The following is a 19,009-nucleotide window of genomic DNA, read 5'->3' as shown; positions in this document are numbered from 1 at the left end:
CCTTAACCAGTAGGCCAGAGAAAGAGTTAAGAGCTTAACCATTAGGCCAGAGTACGAGTTTAAGACCGTAGCTATTAGGCCAGAGTAAGTGTTAAGACCTTAGCTATTAGGCCAGAGTAAGAGTTAAGACCTTAACCATTAGGCCAGAGTACAAGTCTAAGACCTTAGCTATTAGGCCAGATTAAGAGTTAAGACCTTAGCTATTAGGCCAGAGTAAGAGTTAAGACCTTAACCAGTAGGCCAGAGTAAGAGTTAAGACCTTAACCATTAGGCCAGAGTACGAGTATAAGACCTTAGCTATTAGGCCAGAGTAAGAGTTAAGACCTTAACCAGTAGGCCAGAGTAAGAGTTAATACCTTAACCATTAGGCCAGAGTACGAGTCTAAGACCTTAGCTATTAGGCTAGAGTAAGAGTTAAGACCTTAACCTGTAGGACATAGTACGAGTCCAAGACCTTAGCTATTAGGCCAGAGTAAGAATTAAGACATTAGCTATTAGGCCAGAGTAAGAGTTAAGACCTTAAACATTAGGCCAGAGTACGAGTCTAAGACCTTAGCTATTAGGCCAGAGTAAGAGTTAAGACCTTAGCTATTCGGCCAGAGTAAGAGTTAAGACCTTAACCTGTAGGCCAGAGTACGGAGTCTAAGACCTTGGCTATTAGGCCAGAGTAAGATTTAAGACCTTACCCATTAGGCCAGAGTATGAGTCTAAGACCTTAGCTATTAGGCCAGAGTAAGAGTTAAGACCTTAACCAGTAGGCCAGAGTAAGAGTTAATACCTTAACCATTAGGCCAGAGTACGAGTCTAAGACCTTAGCTATTAGGCTAGAGTAAGAGTTAAGACCTTAACCTGTAGGCCATAGTACGAGTCCAAGACCTTAGCTATTAGGCCAGAGTAAGAATTAAGACATTAGCTATTAGGCCAGAGTAAGAGTTAAGACCTTAAACATTAGGCCAGAGTACGAGTCTAAGACCTTAGCTATTAGGCCAGAGTAAGAGTTAAGACCTTAGCTATTCGGCCAGAGTAAGAGTTAAGACCTTAACCTGTAGGCCAGAGTACGGAGTCTAAGACCTTGGCTATTAGGCCAGAGTAAGATTTAAGACCTTACCCATTAGGCCAGAGTATGAGTCTAAGACCTTAGCTATTAGGCCAGAGTAAGAGTTAAGACCTTAGCTATTAGGCCAGAGTAAGAGTTAAGACCTTAGTTATTAGGCCAGAGTAAGAGTTAAGACTTTAACCAGTAGGCCAGAGTAAGAGTTAAGACCTTAACCATTAGGCCAGAGTACGAGTCTAAGACCTTAGCTATTAGGCCAGAGTAAGAGTTAAGACCTTAACCAGTAGGCCAGAGTAAGAGTTAAGACCTTGGCTATTAGGCCAGAGTACGAGTCTAAGACCTTAGCTATTAGGCCAGAGTAAGAGTTAAGACCTTAACCAGTAGGCCAGAGTAAGAGTTAAGACCTTAACCATTAGGCCAGAGACGAGTCTAAGACCTTAGCTATTAGGCCAGAGTAAGAGTTAAGACCTTAGCTATTAGGCCAGAGTACGAGTCTAAGACCTTAGCTATTAGGCCAGAGTATGAGTTAAGACCTTAACCAGTAGGCCAGAGTAAGAGTTAAGACCTTGGCTATTAGGCCAGAGTATGAGTCTAAGACCTTAGCTATTAGGCAAGAGTAAGAGTTAAGACCTTAATCATTAGGCCAGAGTACAAGTCTAAGACATTAGCTATTAGGCCAGAGTAAGAGTTATGACCTTAACCATTAGGTCAGAGTACGAGTCTAAGACCTTAGCTATTAGGCCAGAGTAAGAGTTAAGACCTTAGCTATTAGGCCAGAGTAAGAGTTAAGACCTTAACCAGTAGGCCGGAGTAAGTGTTAAGACCTTAACCAGTAGGCCAGAGTAAGAGTTAGGACCTTAACCATTAGGCCAGAGTACGAGTCTAAGACCTTAGCTATTAGGCCAGAGTAAGAGTTAAGACCTTAACCAGTAGGCCAGAGTAAGAGTTAAGACCTTAACCATTAGGCCAGAGTACGAGTCTAAGACCTTAGCTATTAGGCCAGAGTAAGTGTTAAGACCTTAACCTGTAGGCCATAGTACGAGTCCAAGACATTAGCTATTAGGCCAGAGTAAGAGTTAAGACCTTAGCTATTAGGCCAGAGTAAGAGTTAAGACCTAAAACATTATGCCAGAGTACGAGTCTAAGACCTTAGCTATTAGGCCAGAGTAAGAGTTAAGACCTTAGCTATTAGGCCAGAGTAAGAGTTAAGACCTTAACCTGTAGGCCAGAGTACGAGTCTAAGACCTTGGCTATTAGGCCAGAGTAAGATTTAAGACCTTACCCATTAGGCCAGAGTACGAGTCTAAGACCTTAGCTATTAGGCCAGAGTAAGAGTGAAGACCTTAGCTATTAGGCCAGAGTAAGAGTTAAGACCTTAGGTATTAGGCCAGAGTACGAGTCTAAGACCTTAGCTATTAGGCCAGAGTAAGAGTTAAGACCTTAACCAGTAGGCCAGAGTAAGAGTTAAGACCTTGACCAGTAGGCCAGAGTACGAGTCTAAGACCTTAGCTATTAGGCCAGAGTACGAGTCTAAGACCTTAGCTATTAGGCCAGAGTAAGAGTTAAGACCTTAACCATTAGGCCAGAGTACGAGTCTAAGACCTTAGCTATTAGGCCAGAGTAAGAGTTAAGACCTTAACCAGTAGGCCAGAGTAAGAGTTAAGACCTTAACCAGTAGGCCAGAGTACGAGTCTAAGACCTTAGCTATTAGGCCAGAGTAAGAGTTAAGACCATAACCAGTAGGCCAGAGTAAGAGTTAAGACCTTAACCTGTAGGCCATAGTATGAGTCTAAGACCTTAGCTATTAGGCCAGAGTAAGAGTAAAGACCTTAGCTATTAGGCCAGAGTAAGAGTTAAGACCTTAACCATTAGGCCAGATTACGAGTCTAAGACCTTAGCTATTAGGCAGGAGTAAGAGTTAAGATCTTAGCTATTAGGCCAGAGTAAGAGTTAAGACATTAACCAGTAGGCCAGAGTAAGAGTTAAGACCTTAACCATTAGGCCAGAGTACGAGTCTAAGACCTTAGCTATTAGGCCAGAGTAAGAGTTAAGTCCTTAACCTGCAGGCCAGAGTATGAGTCTAAGACCTTAGCTATTAGGCCAGAGTAAGAGTTAAGACCTTAACCAGTAGGTCAGAGTAAGAGTTAAGACCTTAACCAGTAGGCCAGAGTAAGTGTTAAGACCTTAACCATTAGGCCAGAGTACGAGTCTAAGACCTTAGCTATCAGGCCAGAGTAAGAGTTAAGACCTTAACCAGTAGGCCAGAGTAAGAGTTAAGACCTTAACCATTAGGCCAGAGTACGAGCCTAAGACCTTAGCTATTAGGCCAGAGTAAGAGTTAAGACCTTAGCTATTAGGCCAGAGTAAGAGTTAAGACCTTAACCAGTAGGCCAGAGTAAGAGTTAAGACCTTAACCTGTAGGCCATAGTACGAGTCTAAGACCTTAGCCATTAGGCCCGAGTAAGAGTTAAGACCTTAGCTATTAGGCCAGAGTAAGAGTTAAGACCTTAGCTATTAGGCCAGAGTAAGAGTTAAGACCTTAGTTATTAGGCCAGACTAAGAGTTAAGACCTTAACCAATAGGCCAGAGTAAGAGTTAAGACCTTAACCATTATGCCAGAGTACGAGTCTAAGACCTTAGCTATTAGGCCAGAGTAAGAGTTAAGACCTTAACCAGTAGGCCAGAGTAAGAGTTAAGACCTTAACCATTAGGCCAGAGTACGAGTCTAAGACCTTAGCTATTAGGCCAGAGTAAGAGTTAAGACCTTAGCTATTAGGCCAGAGTAAGAGTTCAGACCTTAGTTATTAGACCAGAGTAAGATTTAAGACCTTAGTTATTAGGCCAGAGTAAGAGTTAAGACCTTAACCAGTAGGCCAGAGTAAGAGTTAAGACGTTAACCATTAGGCCAGAGTACGAGTCTAAGACCTTAGCTATTAGGCCATAGTAAGAGTTAAGACCTTAACCAGTAGGCCAGAGAAAGAGTTAAGAGCTTAACCATTAGGCCAGAGTACGAGTTTAAGACCTTAGCTATTAGGCCAGAGTAAGTGTTAAGACCTTAGCTATTAGGCCAGAGTAAGAGTTAAGACCTTAACCAGTAGGCCAGAGTAAGAGTTAAGACCTTAACCATTAGGCCAGAGTACGAGTCTAAGACCTTAGCTATTAGGCCAGAGTAACAGTTAAGACCTTAACCATTAGGCAAGAGTAAGAGTTAAGACCTTAGCTATTAGGCCAGAGTAAGTGTTAAGACATTAACCATTAGGCCAGAGTACAAGTCTAAGACCTTAGCTATTAGGCCAGAGTAAGAGTTAAGACCTTAACCAGTGGGCCATTGTAAGAGTTAAGACCTTAACCATTAGGCCAGAGTACGAGTATAAGACCTTAGCTATTAGGCCAGAATAAGAGTTAAGACCTTAACCAGTAGGCCAGAGTAAGAGTTAAGACCTTAACCATTAGGCCAGAGTACGAGTCCAAGAACTTAGCTATTAGGCCAGAGTAAGAATTAAGACCTTAGCTATTAGGCCAGAGTAAGAGTTAAGACCTTAAACATTAGGCCAGAGTATGAGTCTAAGACCTTAGCTATTAGGCCAGAGTAAGAGTTAAGACCTTAGCTATTCGGCCAGAGTAAGAGTTAAGACCTTAACCTGTAGGCCAGAGTACGGATTCTAAGACCTTGGCTATTAGGCCAGAGTAAGATTTAAGACCTTACCCATTAGGCCAGAGTACGAGTCTAAGACCTTAGCTTTTAGGCCAGAGTAAGAGTTAAGACCTTAGTTATTAGGCCAGAGTAAGAGTTAAGACCTTAACCAGTAGGCCAGAGTAAGAGTTAAGACCTTAACCATTAGGCCAGAGTACGAGTCTAAGACGTTAGCTATTAGGCCAGAGTAAGAGTTAAGACCTTCGCTATTAGGCCAGAGTACGAGTCTAGGACCTTAGCTATTAGGCCAGAGTAAGAGTTAAGACCTTAACCAGTAGCCCAGAGTAAGAGTTAAGGCCTTAACCAGTCGGCCAGAGTAAGAGTTAAGACCTTAACCTGTAGGCCATAGTACGAGTCTAAGACCTTAGCTATTAGGCCAGAGTAAGAGTTAAGACCTTAGCTATTAGGCCAGAGTAAGAGTTAAGACCTTAACAATTAGGCCAGATTACGAGTCTAAGACCTTTGCTATTAGGCCAGAGTAAGAGTTAAGACCTTAGCTATTAGGCCAGAGTAAGAGTTAAGACCTTAACCAGTAGGCAAGAGTAAGAGTTAAGACCTTAGCCATTAGGCCAGAGTACGAGTCTAAGACCTTAGCTATTAGGCCAGAGTAAGAGTTAAGACCTTAACCAGTAGGCCAGAGTAAGAGTTAAGACCTTATCCATTAGGCCAGAGTACGAGTCTAAGACCTTAGCTATTAGTACAGAGTAAGAGTGAAGACCTTAACCATTAGGCCAGAGTACGAGTCTGAGACCTTAGCTATTAGGCCAGAGTACGAGTTAAAACCTTAGCTATTAGGCCAGAGTAAGAGTTAAGACCTTAACCATTAGGCCAGAGGATGAGTCTAAGGCCCTAGCTTTTTGGCCAGAGTAAGAGTTAAGACCTTCGCTATTAGGCCAGAGTAAAAGTTAAGACCTTAACCATTAGGCCAGAGTACAAGCCTATGACCTTAGCTATTAGGCCAGAGTAAGAGTTAAGACCTTAGCTATTAGGCCAGAGTAAGAGTTAAGACCTTAACCAGTAGGCCAGAGTGAGAGTTAAGACCTTAACCTGTAGGCCAGAGTACGAGTCTAAGACCTTAGCTATTAGGCCAGAGTAAGAGTTAAGACCTTAACCAGTAGGCCAGAGTAAGAGTTAAGACCTTAACCAGTAGGCCAGAGTAAGTGTTAAGACCTTAACCATTAGGCCAGAGTACGAGTCTAAGACCTTAGCTATCAGACCAGAATAAGAGTTAAGACCTTAACCAGTAGGCCAGAGTAAGAGTTAAGACCTTAACCATTAGGCCAGAGTACGAGCCTAAGACCTTAGCTATTAGGCCAGAGTAAGAGTTAAGACCTTAGCTATTAGGCCAGAGTAAGAGTTAAGACCTTAACCAGTAGGCCAGAGTAAGATTTAAGACCTTAACCTGTAGGCCATGGTACGAGTCTAAGACCTTAGCCATTAGGCCCGAGTAAGAGTTAAGACCTTAGCTATTAGGCCAGAGTAAGAGTTAAGACCTTAGCTATTAGGCCAGAGTAAGAGTTAAGACCTTATTTATTAGGCCAGACTAAGAGTTAAGACCTTAACCAATAGGCCAGAGTAAGAGTTAAGACCTTAACCATTATGCCAGAGTACGAGTCTAAGACCTTAGCTATTAGGCCAGAGTAAGAGTTAAGACCTTAACCAGTAGGCCAGAGTAAGAGTTAAGACCTTAACCATTAGACCAGAGTACGAGTCTAAGACCTTAGCTATTAGGCCAGAGTAAGAGTTAAGACTTTAGCTATTAGGCCAGAGTAAGAGTTCAGACCTTAGTTATTAGGCCAGAGTAAGATTTAAGACCTTAGTTATTAGTCCAGAGTAAGAGTTAAGACCTTAACCAGTAGGCCAGAGTAAGAGTTAAGACCTTAACCATTAGGCCAGAGTACGAGTCTAAGACCTTAGCTATTAGGCCATAGTAAGAGTTAAGACCTTAACCAGTAGGCCAGAGAAAGAGTTAAGAGCTTAACCATTAGGCCAGAGTACGAGTTTAAGACCGTAGCTATTAGGCCAGAGTAAGTGTTAAGACCTTAGCTATTAGGCCAGAGTAAGAGTTAAGACCTTAACCATTAGGCCAGAGTACAAGTCTAAGACCTTAGCTATTAGGCCAGATTAAGAGTTAAGACCTTAGCTATTAGGCCAGAGTAAGAGTTAAGACCTTAACCAGTAGGCCAGAGTAAGAGTTAAGACCTTCACCATTAGGCCAGAGTACGAGTATAAGACCTTAGCTATTAGGCCAGAGTAGGAGTTAAGAACTTAACCAGTAGGCCAGAGTAAGAGTTAATACCTTAACCATTAGGCCAGAGTACGAGTCTAAGACCTTAGCTATTAGGCTAGAGTAAGAGTTAAGACCTTAACCTGTAGGCCATAGTATGAGTCCAAGACCTTAGCTATTAGGCCAGAGTAAGAATTAAGACATTAGCTATTAGGCCAGAGTAAGAGTTAAGACCTTAAACATTACGCCAGAGTTCGAGTCTAAGACCTTAGCTATTAGGCCAGAGTAAGAGTTAAGACCTTAACCAGTAGGCCAGAGTAAGAGTTAAGACCTTAGCTATCAGGCCAGAGTAAGAGTTAAGACCTTAGCTATTAGGCCAGAGTAAGAGTTAAGACCTTAGTTATTAGGCCAGACTAAGAGTTAAGACCTTAACCAATAGGCCAGAGTAAGAGTTAAGACCTTAGCTATTAGGCCAGAGTAAGAGTTAAGACCTTAGTTATTAGGCCAGAGTAAGAGTTAAGACTTTAACCAGTAGGCCAGAGTAAGAGTTAAGACCTTAACCATTAGGCCAGAGTACGAGTCTGAGACCTTAGCTATTAGGCCAGAGTAAGAGTTAAGACCTTAGCTATTAGGCCAGAGTACGAGTCTAAGACCTTAGCTATTAGGCCAGAGTAAGAGTTAAGACCTTAACCAGTAGGCCAGAGTAAGAGTTAAGACCTTGGCTATTAGGCCAGAGTACGAGTCTAAGACCTTAGCTATTAGGCCAGAGTAAGAGTTAAGACCTTAACCAGTAGGCCAGAGTAAGAGTTAAGACCTTAACCATTAGGCCAGAGACGAGTCTAAGACCTTAGCTATTAGGCCAGAGTAAGAGTTAAGACCTTAGCTATTAGGCCAGAGTACGAGTCTAAGACCTTAGCTATTAGGCCAGAGTATGAGTTAAGACCTTAACCAGTAGGCCAGAGTAAGAGTTAAGACCTTAACCAGTAGGCCAGAGTAAGAGTTAAGACCTTGGCTATTAGGCCAGAGTACGAGTCTAAGACCTTAGCTATTAGGCAAGAGTAAGAGTTAAGACCTTAATCATTAGGCCAGAGTACAAGTCTAAGACATTAGCTATTAGGCCAGAGTAAGAGTTAAGACCTTAACCATTAGGTCAGAGTACGAGTCTAAGACCTTAGCTATTAGGCCAGAGTAAGAGTTAAGACCTTAGCTATTAGGCCAGAGTAAGAGTTAAGACCTTAACCAGTAGGCCGGAGTAAGTGTTAAGACCTTAACCAGTAGGCCAGAGTAAGAGTTAAGACCTTAACCATTAGGCCAGAGTACGAGTCTAAGACCTTAGCTATTAGGCCAGAGTAAGAGTTAAGACCTTAACCAGTAGGCCAGAGTAAGAGTTAAGACCTTAACCATTAGGCCAGAGTACGAGTCTAAGACCTTAGCTATTAGGCCAGAGTAAGTGTTAAGACCTTAACCTGTAGGCCATAGTACGAGTCCAAGACATTAGCTATTAGGCCAGAGTAAGAGTTAAGACCTTAGCTATTAGGCCAGAGTAAGAGTTAAGACCTTAAACATTATGCCAGAGTACGAGTCTAAGACCTTAGCTATTAGGCCAGAGTAAGAGTTAAGACCTTAGCTATTAGGCCAGAGTAAGAGTTAAGACCTTAACCTGTAGGCCAGAGTACGAGTCTAAGACCTTGGCTATTAGGCCAGAGTAAGATTTAAGACCTTACCCATTAGGCCAGAGTACGAGTCTAAGACCTTAGCTAATAGGCCAGAGTAAGAGTGAAGACCTTAGCTATTAGGCCAGAGTAAGAGTTAAGACCTTAACCAGTAGGCCAGAGTAAGAGTTAAGACCTTGACCAGTAGGCCAGAGTACGAGTCTAAGACCTTAGCTATTAGGCCAGAGTACGAGTCTAAGACCTTAGCTATTAGGCCAGAGTAAGAGTTAAGACCTTAACCATTAGGCCAGAGTACGAGTCTAAGACCTTAGCTATTAGGCCAGAGTAAGAGTTAAGACCTTAACCAGTAGGCCAGAGTAAGAGTTAAGACCTTAACCAGTAGGCCAGAGTACGAGTCTCAGACCTTAGCTATTAGGCCAGAGTAAGAGTTAAGACCATAACCAGTAGGCCAGAGTAAGAGTTAAGACCTTAACCTGTAGGCCATAGTATGAGTCTAAGACCTTAGCTATTAGGCCAGAGTAAGAGTAAAGACCTTAGCTATTAGGCCAGAGTAAGAGTTAAGACCTTAACCATTAGGCCAGATTACGAGTCTAAGACCTTAGCTATTGGGCAGGAGTAAGAGTTAAGATCTTAGCTATTAGGCCAGAGTAAGAGTTAAGACATTAACCAGTAGGCCAGAGTAAGAGTTAAGACCTTAATCATTAGGCCAGAGTACGAGTCTAAGACCTTAGCTATTAGGCCAGAGTAAGAGTTAAGTCCTTAACCTGCAGGCCAGAGTACGAGTCTAAGACCTTAGCTATTAGGCCAGAGTAAGAGTTAAGACCTTAACCAGTAGGTCAGAGTAAGAGTTAAGACCTTAACCAGTAGGCCAGAGTAAGTGTTAAGACCTTAACCATTAGGCCAGAGTACGAGTCTAAGACCTTAGCTATCAGGCCAGAGTAAGAGTTAAGACCTTAACCAGTAGGCCAGAGTAAGAGTTAAGACCTTAACCATTAGGCCAGAGTACGAGCCTAAGACCTTAGCTATTAGGCCAGAGTAAGAGTTAAGACCTTAGCTATTAGGCCAGAGTAAGAGTTAAGACCTTAACCAGTAGGCCAGAGTAAGAGTTAAGACCTTAACCTGTAGGCCATAGTACGAGTCTAAGACCTTAGCCATTAGGCCCAAGAAAGAGTTAAGACCTTAGCTATTAGGCCAGAGTAAGAGTTAAGACCTTAGCTATTAGGCCAGAGTAAGAGTTAAGACCTTAGTTATTAGGCCAGACTAAGAGTTAAGACCTTAACCAGTAGGCCAGAGTAAGAGTTAAGACCTTAACCATTAGGCCAGAGTACAAGTCTAAGACCTTAGCTATTAGGCCAGAGTAAGAGTTAAGACCTTAGCTATTAGGCCAGAGTAAGAGTTCAGACCTTAGTTATTAGACCAGAGTAAGATTTAAGACCTTAGTTATTAGGCCAGAGTAAGATTTAAGACCTTAACCAGTAGGCCAGAGTAAGAGTTAAGACGTTAACCATTAGGCCAGAGTACGAGTCTAAGACCTTAGCTATTAGGCCATAGTAAGAGTTAAGACCTTAACCAGTAGGCCAGAGAAAGAGTTAAGAGCTTAACCATTAGGCCAGAGTACGAGTTTGAGACCTTAGCTATTAGGCCAGAGTAAGTGTTAAGACCTTAGCTATTAGGCCAGAGTAAGAGTTAAGACCTTAACCAGTAGGCCAGAGTAAGAGTTAAGACCTTAACCATTAGGCCAGAGTACAAGTCTAAGACCTTAGCTATTAGGCCAGAGTAACAGTTAAGACCTTAACCATTAGGCAAGAGTAAGAGTTAAGACCTTAGCTATTAGGCCAGAGTAAGAGTTAAGACATTAACCATTAGGCCAGAGTACAAGTCTAAGACCTTAGCTATTAGGCCAGAGTAAGAGTTAAGACCTTAACCAGTGGGCCATTGTAAGAGTTAAGACCTTAACCATTAGGCCAGAGTACGAGTATAAGACCTTAGCTATTAGGCCAGAATAAGAGTTAAGACCTTAACCAGTAGGCCAGAGTAAGAGTTAAGACCTTAACCATTAGGCCAGAGTACGATTCCAAGAACTTAGCTATTAGGCCAGAGTAAGAATTAAGACCTTAGCTATTAGGCCAGAGTAAGAGTTAAGACCTTAAACATTAGGCCAGAGTATGAGTCTAAGACCTTAGCTATTAGGCCAGAGTAAGAGTTAAGACCTTAGCTATTCGGCCAGAGTAAGAGTTAAGACCTTAACCTGTAGGCCAGAGTACGGAGTCTAAGACCGTGGCTATTAGGCCAGAGTAAGATTTAAGACCTTACCCATTAGGCCAGAGTACGAGTCTAAGACCTTAGCTTTTAGGCCAGAGTAAGAGTTAAGACCTTAGTTATTAGGCCAGAGTAAGAGTTAAGACCTTAACCAGTAGGCCAGAGTAAGAGTTAAGACCTTAACCATTAGGCCAGAGTACGAGTCTAAGAAGTTAGCTATTAGGCCAGAGTAAGAGTTAAGACCTTCGCTATTAGGCCAGAGTACGAGTCTAGGACCTTAGCTATTAGGCCAGAGTAAGAGTTAAGACCTTAACCAGTAGGCCAGAGTAAGAGTTAAGACCTTAACCATTAGGCCAGAGACGAGTCTAAGACCTTAGCTATTAGGCCAGAGTAAGAGTTAAGACCTTAGCTATTAGGCCAGAGTACGAGTCTAAGACCTTAGCTATTAGGCCAGAGTATGAGTTAAGACCTTAAACAGTAGGCCAGAGTAAGAGTTAAGACCTTAACCAGTAGGCCAGAGTAAGAGTTAAGACCTTGGCTATTAGGCCAGAGTACGAGTCTAAGACCTTAGCTATTAGGCAAGAGTAAGAGTTAAGACCTTAATCATTAGGCCAGAGTACGAGTATAAGACATTAGCTATTAGGCCAGAGTTAGAGTTATGACCTTAACCATTAGGTCAGAGTACGAGACTAAGACCTTAGCTATTAGGCCAGAGTAAGAGTTAAGACCTTAGCTATTAGGCCAGAGTAAGAGTTTAGACTTTAACCATTAGGCCAGAGTAAGAGTTAAGACCTTAACCAGTAGGCCAGAGTACGAGTCTAAGACCTTAGCTATTAGGCCAGAGTAAGAGTTAAGACCTTAACCAGTAGGCCAGAGTAAGAGTTAAGACCTTAACCAGTAGGCCAGAGTACGAGTCTAAGACCTTAGCTATTAGGCCAGAGTAAGAGTTAAGACCTTAACCAGTAGGCCAGAGTAAGAGTTAAGACCTTAACCTGTAGGCCATAGTATGAGTCTAAGACCTTAGCTAATAGGCCAGAGTAAGAGTTAAGACCTTAGCTATTAGGCCAGAGTAAGAGTTAAGACCTTAACCATTAGGCCAGATTACGAGTCTAAGACCTTCGCTATTAGGCAGGAGTAAGAGTTAAGATCTTAGCTATTAGGCCAGAGTAAGAGTTAAGACATTAACCAGTAGGCCAGAGTAAGAGTTAAGATCTTAACCATTAGGCCAGAGTACGAGTCTAAGACCTTAGCTATTAGGCCAGAGTAAGAGTCAAGTCCTTAACCAGTAGGTCAGAGTAAGAGTTAAGACCTTAACCATTAGGCCAGAGTACGAGTCTAAGACCTTAGCTATTAGGCCTGAGTAAGAGTTAAGACCTTAATCAGTAGGCCAGAGTACGAGTCTAAGACCTTAGTTATTAGGCCAGAGTAAGAGTTAAGACCTTAACCAGTAGGCCAGAGTAAGAGTTAAGACCTTAACCAGTAGGCCAGAGTAAGAGTTAAGACCTTAACCTGAAGGCCAGAGTAAGAGTTAAGACTTTAACCATTAGGCCAGAGTACGAGCCTAAGACCTTAGCTATTAGGCCAGAGTAAGAGTTAAGACCTTAGCTATTAGGCCAGAGTAAGAGTTAAGACCTTAACCAGTAGGCCAGAGTAAGAGTTAAGACCTTAACCTGTAGGCCATAGTACGAGTCTAAGACCTTAGCCATTAGGCCCGAGTAAGAGTTAAGACCTTAGCTATTAGGCCAGAGTAAGAGTTAAGACCTTAGCTATTAGGCCAGAGTAAGAGTTAAGACCTTAGTTATTAGGCCAGACTAAGAGTTAAGACCTTAACCAATAGGCCAGAGTAAGATTTAAGACCTTAACCATTATGCCAGAGTACGAGTCTAAGACCTTAGCCATTAGGCCAGAGTAAGAGTTAAGACCTTAACCAGTAGGCCAGAGTAAGAGTTAAGACCTTAACCATTAGGCCAGAGTACGAGTCTAAGACCTTAGCTATTAGGCCAGAGTAAGAGTTAAGACCTTAGCTATTAGGCCAGAGTAAGAGTTCAGACCTTAGTTATTAGGCCAGAGTAAGAGTTAAGACCTTAGTTATTAGGCCAGACTAAGAGTTAAGACCTTAACCAATAGGCCAGAGTAAGAGTTAAGACCTTAACCATTATGCCAGAGTACGAGTCTAAGACCTTAGCTATTAGGCCAGAGTAAGAGTTAAGACCTTAACCAGTAGGCCAGAGTAAGAGTTAAGACCTTAACCATTAGGCCAGAGTACGAGTCTAAGACCTTAGCTATTAGGCCAGAGTAAGAGTTAAGACCTTAGCTATTAGGCCAGAGTAAGAGTTCAGACCTTAGTTATTAGACCAGAGTAAGATTTAAGACCTTAGTTATTAGGCCAGAGTAAGATTTAAGACCTTAACCAGTAGGCCAGAGTAAGAGTTAAGACGTTAACCATTAGGCCAGAGTACGAGTCTAAGACCTTAGCTATTAGGCCATAGTAAGAGTTAAGACCTTAACCAGTAGGCCAGAGAAAGAGTTAAGAGCTTAACCATTAGGCCAGAGTACGAGTTTAAGACCTTAGCTATTAGGCCAGAGTAAGTGTTAAGACCTTAGCTATTAGGCCAGAGTAAGAGTTAAGACCTTAACCAGTAGGCCAGAGTAAGAGTTAAGACCTTAACCATTAGGCCAGAGTACAAGTCTAAGACCTTAGCTATTAGGCCAGAGTAACAGTTAAGACCTTAACCATTAGGCAAGAGTAAGAGTTAAGACCTTAGCTATTAGGCCAGAGTAAGAGTTAAGACATTAACCATTAGGCCAGAGTACAAGTCTAAGACCTTAGCTATTAGGCCAGAGTAAGAGTTAAGACCTTAACCAGTGGGCCATTGTAAGAGTTAAGACCTTAACCATTAGGCCAGAGTACGAGTATAAGACCTTAGCTATTAGGCCAGAATAAGAGTTAAGACCTTAACCAGTAGGCCAGAGTAAGAGTTAAGACCTTAACCATTAGGCCAGAGTACGAGTCCAAGAACTTAGCTATTAGGCCAGAGTAAGAATTAAGACCTTAGCTATTAGGCCAGAGTAAGAGTTAAGACCTTAAACATTAGGCCAGAGTATGAGTCTAAGACCTTAGCTATTAGGCCAGAGTAAGAGTTAAGACCTTAGCTATTCGGCCAGAGTAAGAGTTAAGACCTTAACCTGTAGGCCAGAGTACGGAGTCTAAGACCGTGGCTATTAGGCCAGAGTAAGATTTAAGACCTTACCCATTAGGCCAGAGTACGAGTCTAAGACCTTAGCTTTTAGGCCAGAGTAAGAGTTAAGACCTTAGTTATTAGGCCAGAGTAAGAGTTAAGACCTTAACCAGTAGGCCAGAGTAAGAGTTAAGACCTTAACCATTAGGCCAGAGTACGAGTCTAAGACGTTAGCTATTAGGCCAGAGTAAGAGTTAAGACCTTCGCTATTAGGCCAGAGTACGAGTCTAGGACCTTAGCTATTAGGCCAGAGTAAGAGTTAAGACCTTAACCAGTAGGCCAGAGTAAGAGTTAAGACCTTAACCATTAGGCCAGAGACGAGTCTAAGACCTTAGCTATTAGGCCAGAGTAAGAGTTAAGACCTTAGCTATTAGGCCAGAGTACGAGTCTAAGACCTTAGCTATTAGGCCAGAGTATGAGTTAAGACCTTAAACAGTAGGCCAGAGTAAGAGTTAAGACCTTAACCAGTAGGCCAGAGTAAGAGTTAAGACCTTGGCTATTAGGCCAGAGTACGAGTCTAAGACCTTAGCTATTAGGCAAGAGTAAGAGTTAAGACCTTAATCATTAGGCCAGAGTACGAGTATAAGACATTAGCTATTAGGCCAGAGTTAGAGTTATGACCTTAACCATTAGGTCAGAGTACGAGACTAAGACCTTAGCTATTAGGCCAGAGTAAGAGTTAAGACCTTAGCTATTAGGCCAGAGTAAGAGTTTAGACTTTAACCATTAGGCCAGAGTAAGAGTTAAGACCTTAACCAGTAGGCCAGAGTACAAGTCTAAGACCTTAGCTATTAGGCCAGAGTAACAGTTAAGACCTTAACCATTAGGCAAGAGTAAGAGTTAAGACCTTAGCTATTAGGCCAGAGTAAGAGTTAAGACATTAACCATTAGGCCAGAGTACAAGTCTAAGACCTTAGCTATTAGGCCAGAGTAAGAGTTAAGACCTTAACCAGTGGGCCATTGTAAGAGTTAAGACCTTAACCATTAGGCCAGAGTACGAGTATAAGACCTTAGCTATTAGGCCAGAATAAGAGTTAAGACCTTAACCAGTAGGCCAGAGTAAGAGTTAAGACCTTAACCATTAGGCCAGAGTACGAGTCCAAGAACTTAGCTATTAGGCCAGAGTAAGAATTAAGACCTTAGCTATTAGGCCAGAGTAAGAGTTAAGACCTTAAACATTAGGCCAGAGTATGAGTCTAAGACCTTAGCTATTAGGCCAGAGTAAGAGTTAAGACCTTAGCTATTCGGCCAGAGTAAGAGTTAAGACCTTAACCTGTAGGCCAGAGTACGGAGTCTAAGACCGTGGCTATTAGGCCAGAGTAAGATTTAAGACCTTACCCATTAGGCCAGAGTACGAGTCTAAGACCTTAGCTTTTAGGCCAGAGTAAGAGTTAAGACCTTAGTTATTAGGCCAGAGTAAGAGTTAAGACCTTAACCAGTAGGCCAGAGTAAGAGTTAAGACCTTAACCATTAGGCCAGAGTACGAGTCTAAGACGTTAGCTATTAGGCCAGAGTAAGAGTTAAGACCTTCGCTATTAGGCCAGAGTACGAGTCTAGGACCTTAGCTATTAGGCCAGAGTAAGAGTTAAGACCTTAACCAGTAGGCCAGAGTAAGAGTTAAGACCTTAACCATTAGGCCAGAGACGAGTCTAAGACCTTAGCTATTAGGCCAGAGTAAGAGTTAAGACCTTAGCTATTAGGCCAGAGTACGAGTCTAAGACCTTAGCTATTAGGCCAGAGTATGAGTTAAGACCTTAAACAGTAGGCCAGAGTAAGAGTTAAGACCTTAACCAGTAGGCCAGAGTAAGAGTTAAGACCTTGGCTATTAGGCCAGAGTACGAGTCTAAGACCTTAGCTATTAGGCAAGAGTAAGAGTTAAGACCTTAATCATTAGGCCAGAGTACGAGTATAAGACATTAGCTATTAGGCCAGAGTTAGAGTTATGACCTTAACCATTAGGTCAGAGTACGAGACTAAGACCTTAGCTATTAGGCCAGAGTAAGAGTTAAGACCTTAGCTATTAGGCCAGAGTAAGAGTTTAGACTTTAACCATTAGGCCAGAGTAAGAGTTAAGACCTTAACCAGTAGGCCAGAGTACGAGTCTAAGACCTTAGCTATTAGGCCAGAGTAAGAGTTAAGACCTTAACCAGTAGGCCAGAGTAAGAGTTAAGACCTTAACCAGTAGGCCAGAGTACGAGTCTAAGACCTTAGCTATTAGGCCAGAGTAAGAGTTAAGACCTTAACCAGTAGGCCAGAGTAAGAGTTAAGACCTTAACCTGTAGGCCATAGTATGAGTCTAAGACCTTAGCTAATAGGCCAGAGTAAGAGTTAAGACCTTAGCTATTAGGCCAGAGTAAGAGTTAAGACCTTAACCATTAGGCCAGATTACGAGTCTAAGACCTTCGCTATTAGGCAGGAGTAAGAGTTAAGATCTTAGCTATTAGGCCAGAGTAAGAGTTAAGACATTAACCAGTAGGCCAGAGTAAGAGTTAAGATCTTAACCATTAGGCCAGAGTACGAGTCTAAGACCTTAGCTATTAGGCCAGAGTAAGAGTCAAGTCCTTAACCAGTAGGTCAGAGTAAGAGTTAAGACCTTAACCATTAGGCCAGAGTACGAGTCTAAGACCTTAGCTATTAGGCCTGAGTAAGAGTTAAGACCTTAATCAGTAGGCCAGAGTACGAGTCTAAGACCTTAGTTATTAGGCCAGAGTAAGAGTTAAGACCTTAACCAGTAGGCCAGAGTAAGAGTTAAGACCTTAACCAGTAGGCCAGAGTAAGAGTTAAGACCTTAACCTGAAGGCCAGAGTAAGAGTTAAGACTTTAACCATTAGGCCAGAGTACGAGCCTAAGACCTTAGCTATTAGGCCAGAGTAAGAGTTAAGACCTTAGCTATTAGGCCAGAGTAAGAGTTAAGACCTTAACCAGTAGGCCAGAGTAAGAGTTAAGACCTTAACCTGTAGGCCATAGTACAACTCTAAGACCTTAGCCATTAGGCCCGAGTAAGAGTTAAGACCTTAGCTATTAGGCCAGAGTAAGAGTTAAGACCTTAGCTATTAGGCCAGAGTAAGAGTTAAGACCTTAGTTATTAGGCCAGACTAAGAGTTAAGACCTTAACCAATAGGCCAGAGTAAGATTTAAGACCTTAACCATTATGCCAGAGTACGAGTCTAAGACCTTAGCCATTAGGCCAGAGTAAGAGTTAAGACCTTAACCAGTAGGCCAGAGTAAGAGTTAAGACCTTAACCATTAGGCCAGAGTACGAGTCTAAGACCTTAGCTATTAGGCCAGAGTAAGAGTTAAGACCTTAGCTATTAGGCCAGAGTAAGAGTTCAGACCTTAGTTATTAGGCCAGAGTAAGATTTAAGACCTTAGTTATTAGGCCAGAGTAAGAGTTAAGACCTTAACCAGTAGGCCAGAGTAAGAGTTAAGACGTTAACCATTAGGCCAGAGTACGAGTCTAAGACCTTAGCTATTAGGCCATAGGAAGAGTTAAGACCTTAACCAGTAGGCCAAAGAAAGAGTTAAGAGCTTAACCATTAGGCCAGAGTACGAGTTTAAGACCTTAGCTATTAGGCCAGAGTAAGTGTTAAGACCTTAGCTATTAGGCCAGAGTAAGAGTTAAGACCTTAACCAGTAGGCCAGAGTAAGGGTTAAGACCTTAACCATTAGGCCAGAGTACGAGTCTAAGACCTTAGCTATTAGGCCAGAGTAACAGTTAAGACCTTAACCATTAGGCAAGAGTAAGAGTTAAGACATTAGCTATTAGGCCAGAGTAAGAGTTAAGACATTAACCATTAGGCCAGAGTACAAGTCTAAGACCTTAGCTATTAGGAAAGATTAAGAGTTAAGACCTTAGCTATTAGGCCAGAGTAAGAGTTAAGACCTTAACCAGTAGGCCATAGTAGGAGTTAAGACCTTAACCATTAGTCCAGAGTACGAGTATAAGACCTTAGCTATTAGGCCAGAGTAAGAGTTAAGACCTTAACCAGTAGGCCAGAGTAAGAGTTAAGACCTTAACCATTAGGCCAGAGTACGAGCCCAAGACCTTAGCTATTAGGCCAGAGTAAGAATTAAGACCTTAGCTATTAGGCCAGAGTAAGAGTTAAGACCTTAAACATTAGGCCAGAGTACGAGTCTAAGACCTTAGCTATTAGGCCAGAGTAAGAGTTAAGACCTTAGCTATTCGGCCATAGTAAGAGTTAAGACCCTAACCTGTAGGCCAGAGTACGGAGTCTAAGACCTTGGCTATTAGGCCAGAGTAAGATTTAAGACCTTACCCATTAGGCCAGAGTACGAGTCTAAGACCTTATCTATTAGGCCAGAGTAAGAGTTAAGACCTTAGTTATTAGGCCAGAGTAAGAGTTAAGACCTTAACCAGTAGGCCAGAGTAAGAGTTAAGACCTTAACCATTAGGCCAGAGTACGAGTCTAAGACCTTAGCTATTAGGCCAGAGTAAGAGTTAAGACCTTAGCTATTAGGCCAGAGAACGAGTCTAAGACCTTAGCTATTAGGCCAGAGTAAGAGTTAAGACCTTAACCAGTAGGCCAGAGTAAGAGTTAAGACCTTAACCATTAGGCCAGAGACGAGTCTAAGACCTTAGCTATTAGGCCAGATTAAGAGTTAAGACCTTAGCTATTAGGCCAGAGTACGAGTCTAAGACCTTAGCTATTAGGCCAGAGTATGAGTTAAGACCTTAACCAGTAGGCCAGAGTAAGAGTTAAGACCTTAACCAGTAGGCCAGAGTAAGAGTTAAGACCTTGGCTATTAGGCCAGAGTACGAGTCTAAGACCTTAGCTATTAGCCAAGAGTAAGAGTTAAGACCTTAACCATTAGGTCAGAGTACGAGACTAAGACCTTAGCTAT

The sequence above is a fragment of the Triturus cristatus genome, chromosome 6 (assembly GCF_964204655.1).
Source record: "Triturus cristatus chromosome 6, aTriCri1.1, whole genome shotgun sequence".
In the NCBI taxonomy this organism is placed as follows: Eukaryota; Metazoa; Chordata; class Amphibia; order Caudata; family Salamandridae; genus Triturus; species Triturus cristatus.
The sequence above is the reverse complement of the archived record's forward strand: the minus strand, read 5'-3'. Positions refer to the sequence as shown.